Raw genomic sequence first — 23,094 nt, forward strand, 5'->3', positions numbered from 1 at the left:
TCTGAGAGTGTCTTATAGAGCGAGGGAATCTGATGCTGCATGCTGCTAATAGTACAATAACTAAACCTCCCCCTCTCCCTACCACACACGCACTTATACACGTGAACTAATGAACAAGTGGACAGGCCTATTTCAAAGTACTTGGGTGCGGTTTAGAACGGATCCATTTGCATTTTACAATTGGGACAGGACAGTATTTTATATAAATGGTAAATACCTAGTACGTGCCATAGTTCTCAGTTTGGCTCTAAAAATAAACAACAAGCGACCAGTAAACAGTTTACTTTTGCCCTGTGCATTCTTAGGGACTATATTCAGCACACCTCACTTTCTTCAGACAACGGAAAATTAGCAGCAGAATATGTCTATGAGTATTTCCTTTATAATGTACATACTGTACACGACAAACATAAAGACAAATAAGGTGGAGAGTGCATGAAGTATGTACGGCTGATTTCTGATACCAATAACACTTGTGAACCACAGATCCAAGTCGGAGTAACTGTAGAGAATCTAAGATTACCTCAGTGTTTCTCTGTTTAATTTAGAACAGTGACGTGTTTCATCGTCTCGACTCATCTCGGGCAAACGGTCTGGCACAAACAGAAACATGCTGCACAAGATACAGATGGTGCGCACGGCTCTCTGAATATCAGCGGAACTAACGTTGGCGCAAAGACAGGATTGCGCCGCAGAAAGCATTGTAAATCCCGTGCCAAGCGAGAATCGAGGGAACCCAAACGACATATAAGAGAAATGGGTAAAGTTGAGGTGGGGGAGGAATAATAATATGTGTGAAACTGCGACGTCGCAGTGGCTGTTGGAACGCGTCACGGCAGTGGACGATGTTTACGAGGCGCGTGTGCCCCGGGGCTGCGTGACTGGTCCATCGATCCCTGCGTCGTGCATATTTCAACAGCACGACTCCCCATCACGACACACCTGACCGCCTGACGTTCCTACAAGGTCGCGGCAGATCTCCGAGACCGAGGCTGGCACTCGAAACGGCCCCAATTAACACTGTCTTGCTGCACAACACTCAACCACCATACTCATGGAGAGTTTGTAACAAAAAGAATACCGCACAATACTATAGAAGCAGATCTTCCAAGGTATTGACACACCGTGCATTCGAATTCTAAGCTGTAAATCTTACAATCAGAGCTTGGATGACGTGTACAGGTACAGCTGCCCATGCAGCTTCAACACGATACCACAGTGAAGAGTAGTGACTGGCGTATTGTGACGAGCCAGTTGCTCGGCAACCATTGACTAGGCATTTTCAATTGGTGATAGAGCTGGAGAATGTGCTGGCCAGAGCAGTAGTCGACATTTTCTGTATCCAGAAAGGCCCGTACAGGACCTGCAACATGCGGTCGTGCATTATACTGCTGAAATGTAGGGTTTCACAGGGATCGAATGGTTGGTAGAGCCACGGGTCGCAACACATCTGAAATGTAACGTCCACTGTTCAAAGTGCCGTCAGTGCGAACAAGAGGTGACCGAGACGTGTAACCAGTGGCACCCCATACCATCACGCCAGTATGGCGATGACGAATACACGCTTCCAATGTGCGTTCACCGCGATGTCGCCAAACACGGATGCGACCATCATGATGCTGTAAACAGAACCTTGATACATCCGAAAACATGAAGTTTTGCCATTCGTGCACCCAGGTTCGTCGTTGAGTACACCATCGCAGGGGCTCCTGTCTGTGATGCTTCGTCAAGAATAACCGCAGGCGTGGTCACCGAGCTGATAGTCCATGTTGCTGCAAACATCGTCAAACTGTTCGTGCAGATGGTTGTCGTCTTGCGAACGTCCCCATCTGTTGACTCAGGGATCGAGACGTGGCTGCACGATCCGTTACAGCCATGCGGATACGATGTCTGTCATCTCGACTGCTAGTGATACGAGGCCGTTGGGATCCAGCACGGCGATCCGTATTACTCTCCTGTACCCACTGATTCCATATTCTGCTAAAAGTCATTGGATCTCGACCAACGCGAGCAGCAATGTCGCGATACGAGAAACCGCAATCGCGATAGGCTACAATCCGACCTTTATCAAAGTCGGGAACGTGATGGTACGCAATTCTCCTCCTTACACGAGGAATCACTACAACGTTTCACCAGCCAACGCCGGTCAACTGGTGTTTGTGTATGAGAAATCGGTTGGAAACTTTCCTCATGTCACCACGTTGTAGGTGTCGCCTCCGGCACCATCCTTGTGTGAATGCTCTGAAAAGCTGATCATTTGGATATCACAGCATCTTCTTCCTGTCGGTTAAATTTCGCGTCTGTAGCACGTCATCTTCGTGGTGTAGCAATTTTAATGGCCACTAGTGAACTGCTAGGCATTTCGTTTCCTGTCTCACTTGCGTGTGGAGCGAGTGAAAAACGACTGTGCATATGGCTCTGTACGAGCCCTGATGTATCTTGGCTTCGCGATGTTTACGCGAAATGTGCATTGGAGACAACAGAATTGTTCTGCAGTCAGCCACAAATGCCGGTTTTCTAAATTTTTCCAGCTGTTTTTCGCGGGAAAAAAAATCGTCGTCTTTTCTCAAGGGAGTCCAACATGAGTTCACGAAGCATCACTGTAATACCTGCGTGTTAATCAAACGTACCAGTAATACATCTGGCATCACACCTCTGAATTGCTACGATGGCTTCCTTTAATCCGATCCGGTGGGGATCCCTGACACTCGAGCAGTACCCAAGTCATTATAAGCGGAGCCCGAGCTTAAGAGAAGGACGGTTCCTGGAACTGTGTGTGACGCCAACGTAAACTTGAGTGTCCGTATGGTGATTTGAACCACGCTCCACCCGGATACCAGTCGAATGCCTTAACCTCAGAGCCAAGTCGTTCCGTGGCAGGGAAGACGGACAGGAGAGATGGGGGAGCGCAGGGGTTGGAGGCAACACACGTGACCGGAATCCATACCCAGCTTCCTGGCACCGCACCAGCTTACTCGAGCACAGATGAATGCTTCCGCTGAAACAGCAGCTGATTGGAAGCCAGATCGATTGTGGGGGCTGTGCACCGTCGCTCAAACCAGCGGCTGCCGCAGACACAGATGGCGTACTACAGAACGTCGCCGAGTTACTGCAAATTACAGAAGGAGCGGTATCACCTCTTGGAGACTGGCGGCGTTTATTTTAAGATTAGAAATATCGCACGTATTGTTCTAAAATAAATTACGATTCGATGTAGTAAACATCTCATCATTCTATGATTTAGAATAAAACAGCTTATATGAGAGGAAGTCATAAAGTTTTAATTATCACCTTGGTAAAAAAAAAGGTACTTAAAAAACATTTTGTGTGCAGGTACATCTCTGCAGTCCTGATATACAACTAAATCCTCGCGCCACAGAACCGTAGTGCTCCACAGAATGAACGACAACAAAATGGCGCAACGTGTTGACGTAGTAGAGTGAAAACCGTACTGCTTGTAACACCTTGTAACGCTCTAAAAACAAATATCTTTTTCAGCTTGCCTTAGAATCATTAATTAAACTCCTAGTTCGACCCTGCATCATATTACTAATAACGCCCATAGGTTTGTTTCCATTTTATTCATGAAGAACAGTACTGCTTTCACTCATAAGATTAAAACTATTGAAAGTCTGCAGGTAGTCATTTTACCTTCTCTTTTCGCGAACAGTTTACTTAAGAATGTGCCCATTGTGGAGAAACACTGCATTGTTGGACGTAATTTGCTTACATATATCCATGTGAGTAGGGTGGGTTACTGAGATAAGGGAGATGCTGGAAGAACCTCTTGAAGTTCTGTTATCTCAGTTGTTGTAGAAAATGTGTCAACTATAAGAAGGTTTCGCTATAGACAGTAGACTATGGAGCATAGAGGCCGCTTACGAATGAATGACTATCGAACTGGGCAATGCCACGCCATTTCTGAATATACATGGGAACCGGCTACACGTCTTAATTTCCTTCTCCACCCTCTCTATCACCTCTTCCCATTCTCTTTGTCCGTCTCCTCTTCCTCCCCCCCCCCCTTCCGTCTCACTGTCCATCATCTCCTCCTCCCTTTACTGATGAGGGAGGTGGTAGCACACTGGACACGCATTCGGGAGGACGACGGTTCAAACTCGCGTCCGGCCACACTGATTTAGGTGTTCAGTGATTTCCCTAAAATCGCTTCAGGCAAATACCTGGATGATTCCTTTGAAAGGTCACGGCCTACTTTCTCCCCCATCCTTCCCCAATCCGATGGGACCGATGACCTCGCTGTTTGGTCCTCTCCCCCAAATCAACCAACCAACCATCCTTCCCCTCTCTTTCTCTCCACCTTCCCCTCCCGCCTCTCTCTCTGTGCGCCTTCTCCTACTACCACTCTGTATCATTTTCCTATGACTTATGGAATAAATCGGCTTTGCACCAAATCGTATGCGTTTCAAACTGAACATTCCGTTAGGCATGGATTTCAAGGTCTTAAAGATTATTCTAAATGAAGTGTTACGCATTTGGTCAGTGCCGCTAGTAGTCTGGCGAGGAAGAGCGGGAAGTTTGAGATGTGATTGCTGATAAATTCGACCAAATAAGCGCAATGAAATTATTACGTCTACACATTTACGATAGTAAGAGGACATGCACCCCGATGTAAAAGCAAAGACAATTTTATTAGAATTGCTGTTTTTCTTTTCCTGCCTCTCTGTCCATCTCGTCCTACCCCCTCGCTATATTCATTTCCTTCCCCTTTCTGTCTTTTTCCTCTTCACCCTTTCTCTGACCTCGAGCCTTGTTTATTGCTATTTCCTACGACTCCTTGATTGAGAATTCAAAAAAATGGTTCAAATGGCTCTGAGCATTATGGGAGTTAACATCTATGGTCATCAGTCCTTTAGAACTTAGAACTACTTAAACCTAACTAACCTAAGGACGTCACACAACACCCATCCATCACGAGGTAGAGAAAATCCCTGAGCCCGCCGGGAATCGAACCCGGGAACCCGGGCGTGGGAAGCGAGAACGTTACCGCACGACCAGAACTCAACATGTGCAATTGTAAAGCGCTCGCGTTAGTGGCAAGGTGTGTTTCTTCTTTCACGTTTTAACATTTATTCTGTGGGGTTGAGTCAATGTTGGCAGCAGTTGGTGGCCGGATGCCCTTCCTGACGACACCACTTCTCCCAGGACGGAATTTGTGTATCCCATCCGTCTGTGTTCACAGTACGTCTTCAGTGTGAGGACGTTTACTAAATGTCTCTGTAGCGCAGTGCTTCTCAACCTCGGGGTAATTACCCATGAGGGGAAAATGAAATTTTTTGAGAGGTAAAAATTAAATAATTACGTCGTGTTTCAGTCACGAAACTAAATTATTTTTAAAAGATCATTACTATTATCACAATTCTTAAGACTTTATTATTGATTATATACGCTATCAATAATTACTTTTTCTCAGTAAGTAGAATTAATGCGGTGGAGTTTACAGGTTCCTCACGTTGTTCACCCACTGCACACATATGTTGCACTTTGTCCCGTATATCGCTGATGATAAAAGTGCGACATGTACGTAACAAATGCTAAATATCTCAAGAAAATGTCTTCTCCAAGTTGTAGACAGCACCTGCAGTAGTCCATAAATTGCTTCTTTACTGGCTTTGAAAAAGATAAATGAATTAATTGACAGTAGGTCTCAGCAGTAACTAAATAATGGCTTTTATAGTGTTGTCCACAATATTATTATTATTATTATTATTATTATTATTATTATTGTTACTACTACTGTTACCATTACCGGCTGTGGTCAGACACAAAGCATGAACAGCCTGAACTCTTCCAATTTCTGCCAGATCAGAAGTAAGGAGTGCGGCAATAAAGTGATTTACGAACAGTAAGTATAATGCACACATTTTAACTTGATCGATTTTACATGGAGTTGCAGTATGCAGCGCAAGCAAGTGCCGAAATGCAGAGGAGTAACGCAGGGGAAGTACGCTCTGTAACAAGTGTCCATCCTCACTGTGGGCAGTTAGCTTTATTATCTGAGAAGGAGTTGTGGGTAATACTTGTGATGCACCACGAATGGCTTCATCATTTACTCTAACACACACACACACACACACACACACACACACACACACACACACACACACAAAATATCATTCATCTGTCATCATTTTAAAAACAAGTGTTCCAACACTTACATTCTACAGTTAAGTTAGCCCTAAAGTTCGTGATAAAATGGGGGAGGGCGGTGGTACTACTAATGTCTAATTTCACTCAGAGGCAGTGGTCTAAGAAAGGTTGGAAACCACTACTGTTGCGTGCACCTGAAGCTCTAGGAGTTTACCAGACGGTACTTACCTAACTGGATGCGAGAAACTGCGTGAAAACAAAATCCAGGGAAGTTGGCTCACCAGTCCTTGTCGTTAATACGCAGTGGCAGACTAGCCTCTCCCTATCCCGGAAGCGGCGCCTTAACGCTCTCAGCTATACGGCCGGGTCGTATGTATTTCAAAACGTATGCTGTGAAATGGTTTAGCGCTTAGATGCTGTCTATATCACCAAGCGGAGACATACGGAAAACCTATAAAGTAAGTAAAAAACTTGATGTCTTCTACAGCCTCGGTAGTTCTTATCAATGTCTCGCTATCCACTGAACAGTTATAGCCGCTTATTACCTCTTCAGTCGTTTTGAACAGTCTTCGATGGCTCACCCGAAGATGGCTGGCAGGTGTCCAGTCGAAATTTCGTGGAGTGGAGTTTACGACGACCGGCTACAATCCCGAAATCTCTTCGAACAATACTAAATCTTTTAGGAACATAATCCATGTTACTCTTAGCATCTGAACTGACACTTCACAGATATCTGTTAACACACTTTGGGTTTAATTCGTACTCTCGTTCCTTGCCCCAGCTCCAAAGGAAGACCGCATTCGGTTACATTAGGGCTGCGTGCAGGCCATTCTGTCGGTCCCCAACGGTCATTCCATTTGTCGGAGGAATTATCATCAGGCCCTACTCTCAATGACATTGCGTAGTGGGGATGAGCTCCATTTTGCATGAATAGCAATTACATTCTACTTTTTCATTGGTCAGTCACAGGCCATACGTACTCTCCAAGTACCGTGCACCACTCGTGGTGTCGCATAGGACGTATAGGCCAATGACTCTGCTCGATGTCGCCCCACACCAGAAGGTTACCTTTGGTCTTGACTGCATTTTTACAGCCGTTACATTTGGATCCAAATTTGACCAATAATGCCAAATGTGACGGTTCCGAAACCTCCAACCTGAAATACACTGTCGTACAGATCGGGATAATCATCTCCCCAACCAAGCATAATCTTGCACAATTCCATTCTCCTGCCGCTTTCCTTATCGAACAGTTGTTGCACTTAATGTGGCTTCTAAGGTAAAAAAAAAGCTCATTTTTGTAAATGGTCATTACTGCGTAACGTGACAATCCCGTTTCCCTAGCAACTAGCATTTTTGACTTCGAAAAGCTCTGTTCAAAGATATGCTGAACAACATTCTCATTCTCTTCCGATTTGGATTTTGAGGGTTTTCCAGACTGACTTGCATCTTTCACCCTGGCATTTGCCATTAATTTCTTATGACAGATTTTTAGTGTCTTAGGGTGGAGTGTTGCATTCCTACATCGTTCTTGCCTCCACCATCTCTGAACTTGCACCGCCGACAAGCAAACTACATATCTTGCTGCAAACGTGTCTCTCTCTTCTATTGTGAGTACACCAGCCATTGTTTGGTTTTCATTCGATCAACCTCTGAAATCATAACTGGTAAACTTAATTTTAGTCAATGTTATTACACGCCAGCAAGATCTGATGCTACTTGCTAGGAGAATCAAAATTAAAAATATGTATTGACTTTACTACCACTCTTTAAATGAGTCTAATCACGCTATCTGTTGTTTTTGAACGTACTATGAGCCGTAACAAGTAGTTGGAAACCGTTGTCTACTATACATATTGTTTTGTCTTATAGTATTTATGTTCATGTCTTTGAATTTATCTACATGTGTAACAGACAGTGGCTTAACATTTTCTCCTGGCTATCCTTTCAGTTGCTCTATACTCTTACGTAGTCAACTGTAACTTTCGGTTCCGAAAATCAGAGCGCAGATACGTTCACCTTTTGATCAGTCTGTCTTAGCCTTTTCAGTTGACGAGCCACTAAGTAACAAACTCGAGTGCTTATAGTTGTGTATAGATATTATTTTATTTTCAGTATAGTTTTCCAGTATTTCAATTTCTCGTCGAACAGACTATCTGATTATGACTGAGAAGATGAAACCTGTCATGACATTATTTTATGCCTCGATCCTGCGAGATACAATACAATAATTTATAATGATGAAACTCTCAGGGTCCAACTATGACCAGATCCACATGTGAATGCAGTCCTTGAAAGTGAACAGCAAAGTGTATTCATACCAGTATCAGCCACTCGTTGTCCAGTTCCATTCACGTCTGGAGGGAGGGAAACGAGATTATTTACCTACATAGGTACGTGTCCTGCATAGAATACCGCTTCTATTCTTTCCTATCCAAGTTTTCTGAACATCTGTTACACTTTTCACCATATTAGGATTCTAGCAGCACGTTTCTAATTCGATTTCTGCTGTCCCGCACGAAAAGGACTTCTCATAACGGAACATTAAATTGTTTTGGTGGTCTTCAGTCCGAAGACTCGTTCCATGCAACTCTCCATGCTAGTTTATCATGTGCATGTGTCTTCAGCTCTGTGTAACTGCTGAAACCTACATTCTCTTGAATTTATTTCTATATTCGAGACACTGAATAACAGCGCTGGATGCTTTTTCGGAAATACAGCTGTTCAAACCCACTTCTGACTATCCAGATTTAGGTTTTCCATGATTTATCTAAATTGCTTATTGAAAATGCCCGGAATATTTCCTTTGAAAGGGCACAGCTGATTTCCTTCCCCATTCTTAAAAAAATTCCGAGCCTGTGTTTCGTCTCTAATGACTTCCATGTCGATGGTTCGTTAAACTCTACATTTCCTTTCTTTCTCTTCCAAATAATTTCAGAAAGTAGTATCCAGGCAGCTGAAGTGAGATGTCTTAGAGCTTTGAAAGGCTGTTACAGAGTAAACAAAGTAACAAAACGCTGTATTAGGAAGGAATTAAACATATTTAACGCAATAAACACAAATGAAGACAATAGAGGAAAATAGTGAATATTTCAACAGAATGAACTGCGGCAGACTGTCTTACAGAGTTAGAAATTATGACCTGGGAGGAGGAAGCAGTGTGGGAAGGCTAAGAAAGAGATGGGCACCGTAGGCAAATATATGTTTCTTGAAATAAAGATGAAAAAATCGTCTTCCAGAAAAGCTGCTTAACACTTAAATTTATGTCAGGTGCTCGACAGCTAGTCTTGTGTAATGGTTAAACACTGAAGCGGTTAGGTGGCTTACGTGCCTCAGTGTTGGAGATTAACTGTAGCGCAGGTGCAACTATAGAGTGTACCCGAATTCCATGGATAAAATTTTGAATTGGCTCAGGGATTTTTTCTGACAATTCTTGTATAATATGTCTATGGTCTCCGTTGGCTCGTTGCAGATTAATAATGCAATTATGTGGTATTCGGTTTGTTACCCCAATTGTTCCTGAGAAAATGACTTCACAAAAGGTAAAATGCCTGTAATATGCATTCATCCAAACATACAATACAAAACACATAGTAATGCAAAAACACTTAGAGTCAACATTTCTGTGATGTCGTTGCCGTCGATGCGGACAATACACCGCGCACAGCGACGTTGTACCTGTCTCTCTTACTGCAATCAGTAAATCCATACACTACATGCATATCACCCAAATGTCAGTCAGTAAACCTATCCATACTACTGTGCCTCGCTGCTAAGCTACAGTTGGGCGCATAAAAAGTAGCGGCGGAAAATTTCTGCTAGAGTAAGTCCGATACAGCGCTGACCTGAACGAAATGCAACATGTTTTTTTTTTTTTTTTTTTCGAATTACGTTGAGAACACGAGGAAGAAAAGGTATTACTCGAAATAGTTATCATAAATTGTCCTGCCTCTATTAAAGAACTGTTTCAAGAAGTCAAAAATGCCACTGTGCAAATAAAATACGCTATTATTAGCTATAGATGCACTATTATTAGCTATAGATGCACTACAAAGACCTTCTACTGCGAAATTTTTGATGGTCTCCACTATAACTTTGTATCCAATGGTCACAGGTTCGATTACATATTAAGGTGCAAAAAGTCTTTCGCTTTTTTTCCTTGCCGTAAGGGACACATACTAGGTCTTGCACGGGAAACATAACTTTCTTCCCATGATCTGCACTTACTGTTCCACAGTGAATTTGACAGTTTTTAGGCTGTAAATCAATGTTGGTCTTTTGTGATGGCAAATGTCATAAGATTGACGGCAATATTTACTGTTTGCTCTCCCATTTTCTGTAAAAAAATTATAATACCTTAGGCCAATGGCAGTAATAAACTGATTCCATCACTGCCGAGCAGAAGGGCGAAAATTATCAACAACTCATTGGCTACACTACATTAGCAGCGGGTGGGGCGGCAGCAACAACAGTACGAAGAATGAAGTTTTCTCATGATTCTATAACTAAATTCTGATAAGAGGACATTACACCCGATGACTCACCGATTTCACAGCATTTTCACGCACTAATCAGGAACCAATCAAAAATATCTCTAGGAAAAGTGTTATCCACTAGTCCGTAGTTTTCTAAACTATGGGTAATCTTAATTACTGGTCTACTGTCTGAACCAGACAACCTCGACTCAACTTCTGTTGCGGTTCAGGCTGTGCCAAGTACGATCTACATCTACATGACTACTCTGCAATTCACAGTTAAGTGCCTCGCAGAGGATTCCTCGGACTACTTTCGGACTATTTCTCTACCGTTCCACTCTATAAACGCTCGTGGGAAAAATGAACACTTAAATCTTTCTGTACGAGCTCTGATTGCTCTTATTTTGTTACTATGGTATTTTCTCCATATGTAAATTGGCGACAGTAAAATATTTTGACATAATATTTTGACATTCAGAGGAGAAAATTGGTAATTTAAATTTCGTGGAAAGATCTCGCCCGAGCGAAAAACGCCTTTGTTTTGATGATTCGCTTATCAAACCCGAGAAATTCTATCCCCTATTTCGCGATAATACAAAACGAGTTGCCCTTCTTTGGAATTTTTCGGTGTCCTCCGTCAATCCTCTCCGGTAAGGATCCCGTACCGCGCAGTGCAATACTCTAGCAGAGGACGAACAAGTGTAGCTCAGGCAGTCTCTTTGGTAGACCTGTTGCATCTTCTGAGTGCTCTGTCAATAAAACGGTCTTTGATTCACTTTCCCCACAACATTATCTACGTGATCGTTCCAGTTTAAATTATTCGTAATTGTAATTCCTAGATATTTAGTCGAATTGACAGACTTTAAATTTGTGTAATTTATCATGTATCAACAACAGACTCTGGGGTACCACTTACTCTTATGTCAATGTTAATAGAGCGCTACTTCGAACTTTGGCTTGCATTCAAAAGCGTAACTGTAAAATGATTACAGCTCAAGCTGCCAAAAGCTCTATTATGAAAAGAACAGAAATACGTAGCTTGAAGATCGCTGTACAATGCAAGCCCTTAGTAGCCCTGTCAGTTGCTTAGTCCAGTAACACAATGCTTTTTCTGTCCTGTTGTAAGCACTCTCGAGGAGTGTCAGTTCCCCTTCAGGCTGATACAAATCGTGGCTGGAGCTGCGCGGCTGCTGCTGTGGACACAATGTAACACTATTGCTGCTAGGTAATACTGGCGGACTCTCCACCGGATAACACACGTTCTGCTGGCTAAGTCGCGGGGCGAGACTTACGTAATACCGCCGAGTGATACTACAGCTCCTTCCTATTAGCTGGTCGTGACGAGTGACATGCATCAAAGTCCCTCGCCGTTGTGGACATCAGCAGAGGGCCGCTGTCGTACCGACGCACTAGTTTCGCCTGACGCATATGCAACCCTGCTCATCTCCCTTGGCTGTAGGGTAGTCTACGCGACAGGGGTTACGACTCGGGGCCACAACAGTACCGCATATCCTTCTGGTAACGCGTCTGGTGATGAATGTCACAAAAGCACTCAAAACACACAAATATTCTGCACCGCTCATATTGACGCTTTGGTGCATGCACATTTCCTTTGTTTAGTTGCCTCTATAAAAGAAACTTGGATTGTTACATGAAAAGGCATTTGTGTGTAATCAGTTAATGCTAATGCTCGAATCATCGTCATCATCGTCATCATCATCACCCAGTTGTCTGCGTGTAATGTTATTCATGAGAAGTGGAAGAAAGAATGTTTGCTAAATGTTTGCGAATCGTCTTACTGAAGCGGGTTCTTGGGACTAGCCCAGCATTCACCTAGTGGGATGTAGCAAACTGCCTAAAAACCACATCCAGATTTGCCATCAGACCTACCCTCGTCGTTCATTCGCGGCTTAGACTGATGCGAGGCCGTCGCATCTACTCAGCCCGGAAGTGGCGCTTTAATAAGCACGACTGTCCGAGCAGGCTAAACAGATTGCCTCAATGACAATACAAAACGAGATGTTCTTATATATACCCGCATGTCGTGTTCTTATTAACTAGATTATTTTATTGTCCTGTAGTAATCGCAGAAATTGAAGTTAATCTTCAGTTTTTAAAACACTTTTAATTAAATATTAAAAAACGCAAGCGTGGGGATTTGAAATGACCATTTTCTGACTCTTGAGCAGTCGCTCTAACTACTGCGCAAATCTCCAGCACTCAAACGTGGTGACTGTTTACCTTGAATTTTTCGGAAACTGAGGCCTTGTGATCTGAACACTATATGGACATACTTATAATAAGCTGCTGCGCACGTATTTTCAGTGCAACAGAGATACAGAGATAAACTGGGGTGAGAGATTAAACGATATGCAATAACTCAGCAACGAGCTATCAGACAACCACGTGTTTCTTCCATCAAAACACTCAGAAAATAATCCTACACATCTCCGAAGCCTTGTCATTTTCGGATTCGCCGGAGGGGTAACTGTGGACAGCTGGAGAACGAGGATGTAATGACGTCATCGCCTGCCAAACAATATTTCACTACAATCGTTTAAATTTTTTATTTTTTAATTTCCAATTTCAACTTTTCAAACTAATTTCCGGAGAAAACATTATTGGGAGAACTAATTTTCTCGAAAACGAAAGGAAATTGTAAAAAAACGACAGACTTTCGCCATCACAGAACACTATTAAATTGGGACGGTACGATATTGTATTGCCTATGTTGATCCGGTACGATGCAAGCGTGTCCGAAGGGTCAGTCACTACGGCGACTGCAGCCATTACGAAATACATGAAATGTATTTTCAGTTGCGAATATGGACAACCATCACCTGTATAATGGAATGACGACAGTGAAAATTTGTGGCGGAGCGGTCACCTTACTACTAGGCTATCAGAGTACTGCTCACGGCCAGGCCCAACATCAACCATTTGTCTACAACCCGTACAGGGGAGACATTTAATCGAAAGTCGCTTGCTCGGTGACAGATAGATACGATATTGCAGTGCCTCTGTTATTCGTAAGTACGACGCACTGTTATAAGGATTGATTTGCAGCCTGTTTTTTTTTTTTTTCAGCTGGAAAAAGGCACGAATTCACATGTTAAATATGCTTGCTGCCAACTACATGTACAGGACTACATGAAATAAAATCATCATAACTTCTGAACGATTTCCGTTAGGACGTTCAAATTGCACGGTTGGCCGCTGGGTATGATGCGAGGGTTTAGCGAGGAATCCCAGTTTCATTTGGATGGCTTCGCCAAGAAACAAAATTGGTACATTGGGGGGGGGGGGGGGGGGGACTGAGAATCTGCATTTCACGACAGAGAAGTCTCTTCATCCCGGGTGACTGTGTGGTGTCCAATGCCCAGTCACGGAATAGTCGATGGATATTCCTTGACTACCGGGGACTACCGACTGTACGTGAAGGTTTTGGAATATCATTTCATCTCCATTATTCAAAGTGATCCTGATATCGACAAGGCGTGGTGCATGCTAGATGGATCTGACCCCATCGAAGTACGAGAGTCTTTGATGTCCTGGAGGAGGACTTTGGGGAGCGCAGCCTGGCTCTGGGGTACCCAGAGGCCACTGGCGTGGGCCTCGATTGGCCATATTCTCCAGATCTGAACAGATGCGACACCTTTTTGTGGGGCTATATGAAAGACAAGGTGTACAGCAGTAACCCCAAAACCACTGCTGAGCTGAAAACATCCATTCAGGAGGCCATCGAGAGCTTCGATCTTCCGACACTTCAGCGGGTCATGCAGAATTTCGCTACTCGTCTGCATCACATCATCGCCAATGTTGGTAGGCATATCGAACATGTCATAACCTTAATACAAGTATCTATAGCGACGTTTACATTTTGAATAAAGTGCGTGCCCGTCGCAGTTTGTAATTAATTTATGTTTTTTCATATAGTTCAATAATTGTCACCTTGTATTTCCCAATTCGTGAATCCTCAGGCGGCACTGGCAAGCTGAAGAGAGTTGACGGCAGGCAAGATAGAAAGCGAAATACGTTCTATAAAAAAGAGCCATTTCCTCGAAGATTGGTGGAAACGAAAGAAAGTACACCAATTCCGCCACTTATGTACTCACATAGCTGTAATATACAGAGCTGTGATTGCAATCTCAGTGGTAAGCTAAATAGTGGTTATGGCGAGTGCGCACTTCCATTCAGACCGTACAAATTATGAAATTGCCGAAGTTGTGAAAGTCTGTTGCTATTACAGTTCTTAAAACAACTGTTTGACACCATTTCTTTTCAAATCTTCGGACAGTTGATCTTCGGACAGTTGATCTTCAGAGAACTTAATTATCTGAGTTACAGTTTCTTGGAGGTTACGGTGAAGTGATATATCAATCACTTATGTAAAAGAATTAATAACTGTAAGAGGCAGTCAAATGTAAACGAGCCAGATGGAAAAAAGTCTGTAAACTCTTTATTATCTAAAAAGTAATCACCATAACTGTTCTCCCACTCTGGGACAAGACGGTCAGTGCCTTCATGGAGTAATGTCTGGAGTTGGCTACGGAACCGTGCTTGTCCTCGGGCGTGCACATCTTCGTCCGAAACAAATCGACTGACACGAATTTCTTTCTTCGGGGCTCCAAAAATATGGAAATCACGTAACGAGAGATTGGGGCTGTATGAAGGTGTGTGAAAGAACTTCGCAGCGAATCTTCTGTATCTTACGCTAAACTACTTGCGCAATATGTGGCCGGATCCTGTATGTGGTTTTTAGGCGGTTTTCCACACAAAACTAGGTAAATACTGCGCTGGTTCCTGTCTGAGATATACGTTCACGCAGACATCTAGAAAACGTTCTCACAAATGAACACAGAATCACTCCAGACGCCGACAAACAGGAAGGTAAATTTCTTCTCAGGTGGGGCGGTGGCAACAGGAATGGCTTCCATCTCTGCCCTTGTAACAATGCCGACGCCGTAGGGGTAACGAGACCAGCGAAAGCAGAAGAAGAAGATGGAGAATGCCTCTCATGCAGCGTCTGCCACTGGACCTGGCCCAGCATCCCTGTGACGCTTTTGCGCTTGCTAGATGAACCTGTAAAGAAACGCTCTGCTCTTCTTTGGAACTTCTCCATTTGCTGTATCAATTTTGTTTGACACGGACCCCAGACTGACGAGCAATATAAAAGCATTGGTCAAAGAAGGGTTTTGTAAGTTACCTCCACCGTGGTTGGACTTTCCGAGAATCCTAATATAATATTACAGTACAACAACAATGCATTCTAATTATTCTTAAAATCGTATTCATTTGTGACACCTTACAAGTGATGGTGACGGTAAGTTACAGTACTGGCCATTAAAATTGCTACACCAAGAAGAAATGCAGATGATAAACGGGTATTCATTGGACAAAAATATTTTACTAGAACTGACATGTGATTACATTTTCAACGCAACATAGGTGCATAGACCCTGAGAAATCAGTACCCAGAACAACCACCGTAATAACGGCCACGATACGCCTGGGCATTGAGTCAAACAGATCTTGGATGGTGTGTACAGGTACAGCTGCCCATACAGCTTCAGCACGATACCACAGTTTATCAAGAGTAGTGACTGGCGTATTGTGACAAGCCAATTGCTCGGCCACTATGACCAGACGTTTTCAATTGGTGAGAAATCTGGTGAATGTGGTGACCAGGGCAGCAGTCGAACATTTTCTGTATCCAGAAAGGCCCGTACAGGACCTGCAACATGCGGTCGTGCATTATGCTGCTCAAATGTAGGGTTTCGCAGGGATAGAATGAAGGGTAGAGCCAGGGGTCGTAACACATCTAAAATGTAACGTCCACTGTTCAAAGTGCCGTCAATGCGAACAAGAGGTGACCGAGACGTGTAACCAATGGCACCCCATAGCATCACGCCGGTTGATACGCCAGTATGGAGATGACGAATACCCGCTTCCAATGTGCGTTCACCGCGATGTCGCCAAACAACGGATGCGACCATCTTGAAGCTGTAAACAGAACCTGGATTCATCCGAAATCATGAAGTTTTGCCATTCGTGCACCCAGGTTCGTCGTTGAGTACACCATCGCAGGCGCTCCTGTCTGTGAAAGAGCCTCAAGGGTAACCGCAGCCATGGTCTTTGAGCTGATAGTCCATGCTGCTGTAAACGTCGTCGAACTGTTCGTGCAGATGGTTGTTTTCTTGCAAACGTCCCCATCTGTTGACTCAGGGATTGAGATGTGGCTGCACCATCCGCTACAGCCATGCGGATAAGACGCCTGTCATCTTGACTGCTAGTGATACGAGGCCGTTGGGAGCCAGCATGGCGTTCCGTATTACCCTCTTGAATCCACCGATTCCGTATTCTGCTAACAGTCATTGGATCTCGACCAACGCGAGCAGCAATGTTGTGATACGAGAAACCGCAATCGCATCAGGCTACAATACGACCTTTATCAAAGTCGGAAACGTGATGGTACGCATTTCTACTCCTTACACGAGGCATCACAACAACGTTTCACCAGGCAACGCCGGTCAACTGCTGTTTGTGTATGAGAAATCGGTTGGAAACTTTCCTCATGTCAGCACGTTGTAGGTGACGCCACCGACGCCAACCTTGTGTGAATGCTCTGAAAAGCTAATCATTTGCATATCACAGCATCTTCTTCCTGTCGGTTAAATTTCGCGTCTATAGCACGTCATCTTCGTGGTGTAGCTATTCTAATGGTCAGTAGTGTATATTTAGCAGCTGGGGCAGAGAGGACAAACATATGGTTTGTGAAGAGAGGCAGCAGCCTTTTCTGTAGTTGCAACGCTTCTTGACGAGCCTTTTAACACTACTCATAACCTCTACATGGTGGTCCCGGTACTCAACATGACTGAAATCTGGTACTCTCACGACCGTATAAGCAACTGCGAACCTTTTTCGCTGAAAGGTGCTGAAAACCTAGAGGAAGAAAGGACGATGTTAGCTGCTTTGTTGTGCCACGAAAACATTAGCGCTAGCTTTGCGGTCTCGGGCTAATTCCTGGGGAAAGGAGCCCGGAAGCTGGAGTGCCGTGTCGGAGCGGCTGTCCCGCAAGCTGGCCGCGAGAGCGCGGCCGACACAGAGGGAGGCGCAGCTCGGCACTCAACACGCCGGTGGTGCCGGCGGCGTCGCGGGCGGCCGCGACGGCGGGGGCAGGGAGGCGGCGCCGCTGGATCGATGGCGACGCCAGGCGACGAGCTGCGCCGGGCCTCCCGCGCTCGGGTTACGTTCGCCGCCTCTAGAAATCCCACAGCCTGCCACAGCACGTCTCTCCTCGCAACACGCTTTGGAAACCGTATCTTTCTCTCAGGATATGTCGCTAAAAGCATCGCAGAGAGACAATAACTGAGACTTCCCCACGTCCATTTGGAAGAAATATCTATCTACGTGAGCTCACCGTACAAAATATTACCCACCACCATAAAAGGGCATACTGATCGTTTTGGAGCGCCGTAGGTAATGCGGAACTGGTACCAGATCGTCATGTGGCGCCCCATCACTGACGCATGTCGTGTTAATGAAGTGCAGTCTATGCGCCCGTCGATTCTACGGAATCAGCACACTAAGATGGCCGGCCGGAGTGGCCGAGCGGTTCTGGCGCTTCAGTCTGGAACCGCACGACCGCTACAGTCGCAGGTTCGAATCCTGCCTCGGGCATGGATGTGTGTGATGTCCTTAGGTTAGTTAGGTTTAAGTACTTCTAAGTTCTAGGGGACTGATGACCTCAGATGTTAAGTCCGATAGTGCTAAGAGACATTTGAGCCACAGTAAGATGGGTCGACGTTGGCACGTGATACACTGGCAGAAAGAAGCTATCTTATTTGGACGTGTTAAAGACGACACTGTACATAAAGAAGCCAGATTCTTTGTTTCAATAACGTGGACGCTCTAACGGAGAGGTTGCCAAGAATTCGGCTCGCGAGCTGTGCTCTGGCACGAGTGCCATAACGATTATCCTGGCTGCCACAGTTTCCCCACCGCAACGCCACGCTATCCGAACGCGAGGAGAGTGAAGAAGTGGGAACGGTCAATGCTCTGCATTTCAATGGCAATGCAGTCACACTGCGTACTATTTGGTTTATTTCACAACATTGGTCAGAAACGAAACATATATTCAGCATCATTTAATTATTTTTGGTACACTGAAGGCGTAACATAATTTTTGTCTACTATAAACTATCGGCATATGGACAGACTCAGACAATTTCACAGATTTTCGTACTCATGATGCCACGTAATAGTGACTTATTTAGTTTCAAAAGGGAAAAAAATGTCTTTCACACAAAGCAATGTCGCCATCATGGATAGTTTTAACGTTAAAGGGATTTGTCTTTAAAAAAGGGAATTACCTTTCAGATGAGTCAGTTACCTCTGCACATGCCCAGGTGCGCGTTCAGCTGAATTGGCAAACGCTTTCCGAAACAGTTCGAAAACGGATGTAAGACTGGCAGTGTCCTCTAAACGTTTAGCAGACTACCCTTGTAATTCTTTGAGCGTCGCAAAGAATTCTGCAAACTTCTCGCTTTTTTTAACGCCGGTGAGCTTAAGAGACTGGACTGTATTTGTCAGAATGTGCCCCTTATACAAAGCGATTTTCGTTTTAAATGCATCTCCGTCAGATCGGAAAAATGATGTTTCTTAACTTGTCAAAGTCTTCTTACTGTGAGCAGTGTACTGAGACTATCCACTTCACTCGCTAGTAAGTCGTCAAAGCGAATAAATACGGAAATAAGTGAAAAGTTCATATAGTGTAGCCTCAGTTCTTAGCTTACTTTTGTTTTGTCACATTAACAATACAAATTTAATCGTTGTTATTTTGCCGAAAATTTTGAATTAGTATCCACACTTCAGGCTAGACTTTCTAAGAAATTTAATGTGTTAACTGAGTGGTTATTCTTGTTTAATTTAGCCTAAACCTAAAATTTGTTTGCCATGAGTGAGAAGTGTATGACTTGGTGTAGGATTGTTGGTTACGGGGTGTGGTGTGAGGGTTGTTACAATTTATTTCATGTGGTGATTGCAGTAGCGTGGGAATAGAGGAAATAAATAAGGCTAATTGGTTTTGTAGGATTTTGTGTAGTGACAAGAAGACAGTAGAACAGGAGTGCGAGACTGTTGCCATTCAGATGGAACTAGGTAAGCCAAAAAGAAAAAAAGATCTGGAAAGGTTAAGAGTGGAGAAGGGAAAAGAGAGGTGAGAAGTGACAACAGGTTACAGAAGAAGTAGGAATAGGGCTTTCTCAGACAGTTTTGTTGTTAATGTGAAAACAGGTTTGTTCTTTTTCATAGTTGGAAACTGATGAGCCACAAGTAGACGTAGGAATAGATAGGACACAAAAACTTTAAAAAAGCATTTGAGAAGTAAGAAGTCAGAAAAAGTTGTGAAGAAAAAGAAAGTTTTGTTGTTAAGTAGTTGGCGAAATGTTTCAGGATGAACTAGCGTCGTGTTACCCATTTTACAAAGAGTTCACGAAGGAATACACCGTGGTAAAGGTAGCTTCAGCAGCGACACATAGTATTTTGGACATGGTTCTGTTTTGAGGCACCATGACCAAGACGTTCAGAGACAGGCTGAAAACGACGTTCAGCCTGATAAAACAGGCAGTCATGAAGCAAATTTTAATATACACTATTCATGCAAACAGCCTTTGATTGAAACTGGAGATGTTCAGAAATTGACAGAAAAATTAGGTCCATCGAGCTATAATTCAACCAGTGCACGAAATCAGTTATCCGTATTTCATCAGAATATCCAAAGATTCAGGGGTATGTTTGATGAGTTGCTTATTTGTGTTGAAGAATTAGAGTTGAGCAAATCAGCTGATGTAGTCTATTTCTGCGAATATCATGTGAGCACTGGAACAAATGTGTTAAATGTTACAGGATCTAAGTTAGCCTCTTACCTCTGCAGAGTAAATATGGAGAAAGGAGGAGTTGGCGCATTTGTCGGAAACTGTTTTAATTTCAAGAACATTGATATTAATAAATTTTGCTCAGAGCAGCACTTAGAAGCTTGTGCAAAAGAATTAGTATTTCATAATAAGTCCGTTATAATAGTAAGCATACACAGAGCACCTTCAGGACGCTTTAACCTCTTCATAAAAAAATCTGGAAGATATGTTGTCCCGTCTCACAGCATGCAATTAGTGGGTGACGGTGATTTTAATTATTGAACGCTCTGTCAGTGAACAATTATTTCAATCACTAATACTGTCATATAATTCAATTCCTTCTGCAAACTTTGCAACTAGGGAATGTAAATGCTCTGAGTCTGTTATGATAATTTCTTTGTAGACAAATCTAGGAAAAAAGCCATTATCTGCTGATCATGACATGGTCATTATCTGCTGATCATGACATGCAGCATCTTATGTTAAATGTTGAAACATCTCAGGATATAAAATCTATTAATCTGAGTACAGGAGGGTAATAAATTAGCAAAAAATTTAGAATTTTACGAGACTGCTCAAAGAGATGAACTGGATAAGTGTTTACAATATGTCTGATGCAATTGAAAATACAAAGTATTCATTAATAAAACTAATTCCTCATTGTTGTCTCCTAAAGGTAAATCAAACAGGAGTCTAAAAACAAACCATAGCTTACATAAGGAAGAAGGGTATCACGTGGGACAAAAAATAAACAATATACTATCTAGGGACAGCTCTGATATTATCAATGTAATGCATTGCAAAGAATTCTGCAAAATACTGAAGCAAGTAATCTAGAAATTCGAGCAGCCTTATTATGAGGAAAAGTTAATTACGTCAGGCAACAAAATAAAAACTATATGGGATATAGAGAAGACAGAGACATATGGGGCCAGAAAGGAAGCGCGATAGATACCTCTAAAAATAAACGATACATTGGTTACAAGTGCTTACAGTGTTGCAAACCTCTTAAACAAGTATTTTGTTTCTGTTGCTGAAAGCTTGGCATTGCAGTGGAATATCTGAGACCAGTCTCTACAAATAACTTCAGTAACATGGAAATGACACTCTGTTCTCCCAAAGAAGTAGATTCCATCATAAAATCTTAAAACCAAAGTATTCTAGTGGTTATGGTAACATATCAACGAAGTTAATGAAAGAGTGTTCATGTGATTGAGCTCATCTTAAGTAATTTATGTAATCAATTTCTAATCTGTGGACCATTTCCAGACCAGCTGAAATACGCTGAAGTAAAGCCTCTTTGCAGGAAGGAGGATAAATGTTCCACCAAACTATCAACCATTTTTACTTTTGCTGGCTTTTTCAAAAATACTTGAAAATACTGTGTTCAAGCGTCTTCTTAAGCATCTGACTGCAAATAATATATCTTCCAAACTACGGTTTGGGTTCCTGAAGCGTTCCAAATAGAGAGGGCTATTTACACAGACAGTGAGAATTTACTTAATTCATTAGGTAACAAATTAGAGGCTACTGGAATTTTGAGTGTCTGTCAAAAGAATTTGACTGTGTGACCATAGCATTAGCTCAAGAAAATTAGAATATTATGATGTTACTGGCAGTGCTGCAAAATGGTTCGAGTCTTACCTAATTAACAGGAAAAAAAGGGTGTCGTTGCGAAATACCTGTGGAATATGCAATCAGTCTTCATCTGATTGATAATTAAATATGTGTAGTATTTCTCAAGGTTCCATCTTGAATCCGATGCTTTTGCTTGTGTACATTAATGACCTCCCATCTGTTACATTTCCAGACGCTAAGTTTGTTTCGTTTACAGCTGATACAAACATTGCAATAATAATTATGTCAAGTACAGATTTATAAATGGCTTCTAATCAAATTTTGACTGACATTTATAGCTGGTTTATAGCTAATTCATTGTCATTAACTTTGAAAAGACCCATTACATGCAGTTCAGAATTTCTGGGATTAGAACTCGACAACAAGTTCAGTTGGGAAGGGCATACCACAGAATTGCTGAAGCGTCAGAACAGTCTTTATTTTTAATTTGCTTACTTTCATTCTTTTATGTCGCATGGTATGATATTTTGGGGTAATTGGTCAAACCGAGCAAAAGTTTTCAGATTGTAGAACTGTGTAATAAGACTCATTTGTGGTGTAAATTCAAGAACATCATGTAAAAAAACCTGTTCACGGAACTGGGTATTCTAACCACTGCTTCTCCGTATATTTGTTCCTTAATGAAATATGTTGCAAATAATGTCTCTGTTTATAACCAATAGCTCAATACATAGTATCAGTACTGGGAATAATACGAATTTATATAAAGACCTAAAATCACTTACCTTGATCCAAAAAGGGGTCCAATATTCAGGAACACACATTTTCAATAAATTTACAGCAACTATTACAAACTTGGTTTGAGATAAAACACAATTTAAGCACAGTCTGAAAAGTTTTGGAAGGCAACTCCTACTCTATAGATGAATATCTTAACAGTGACTGTTAGACCAGCTTAAGTAAAAATGTCGCTAGATTTCAGTTTTGACAGTGCTTGGTCACAACAGTCCAGATTAGGT

The 23,094-nt window shown here is 42.8% G+C and overlaps 1 protein-coding gene across 4 annotated transcripts in view; it reads left to right on the forward strand.

Annotated features, from left to right (window-relative positions):
• The window catches only part of LOC126266835 (uncharacterized), a 333,171-nt gene that overhangs the window by 115,885 nt on the left and 194,192 nt on the right, over window positions 1-23,094 (forward strand). The window lies entirely within an intron of this gene.

This window comes from Schistocerca gregaria, chromosome 4 (genome assembly GCF_023897955.1).
Source record: "Schistocerca gregaria isolate iqSchGreg1 chromosome 4, iqSchGreg1.2, whole genome shotgun sequence".
NCBI lineage: Eukaryota > Metazoa > Arthropoda > Insecta > Orthoptera > Acrididae > Schistocerca > Schistocerca gregaria.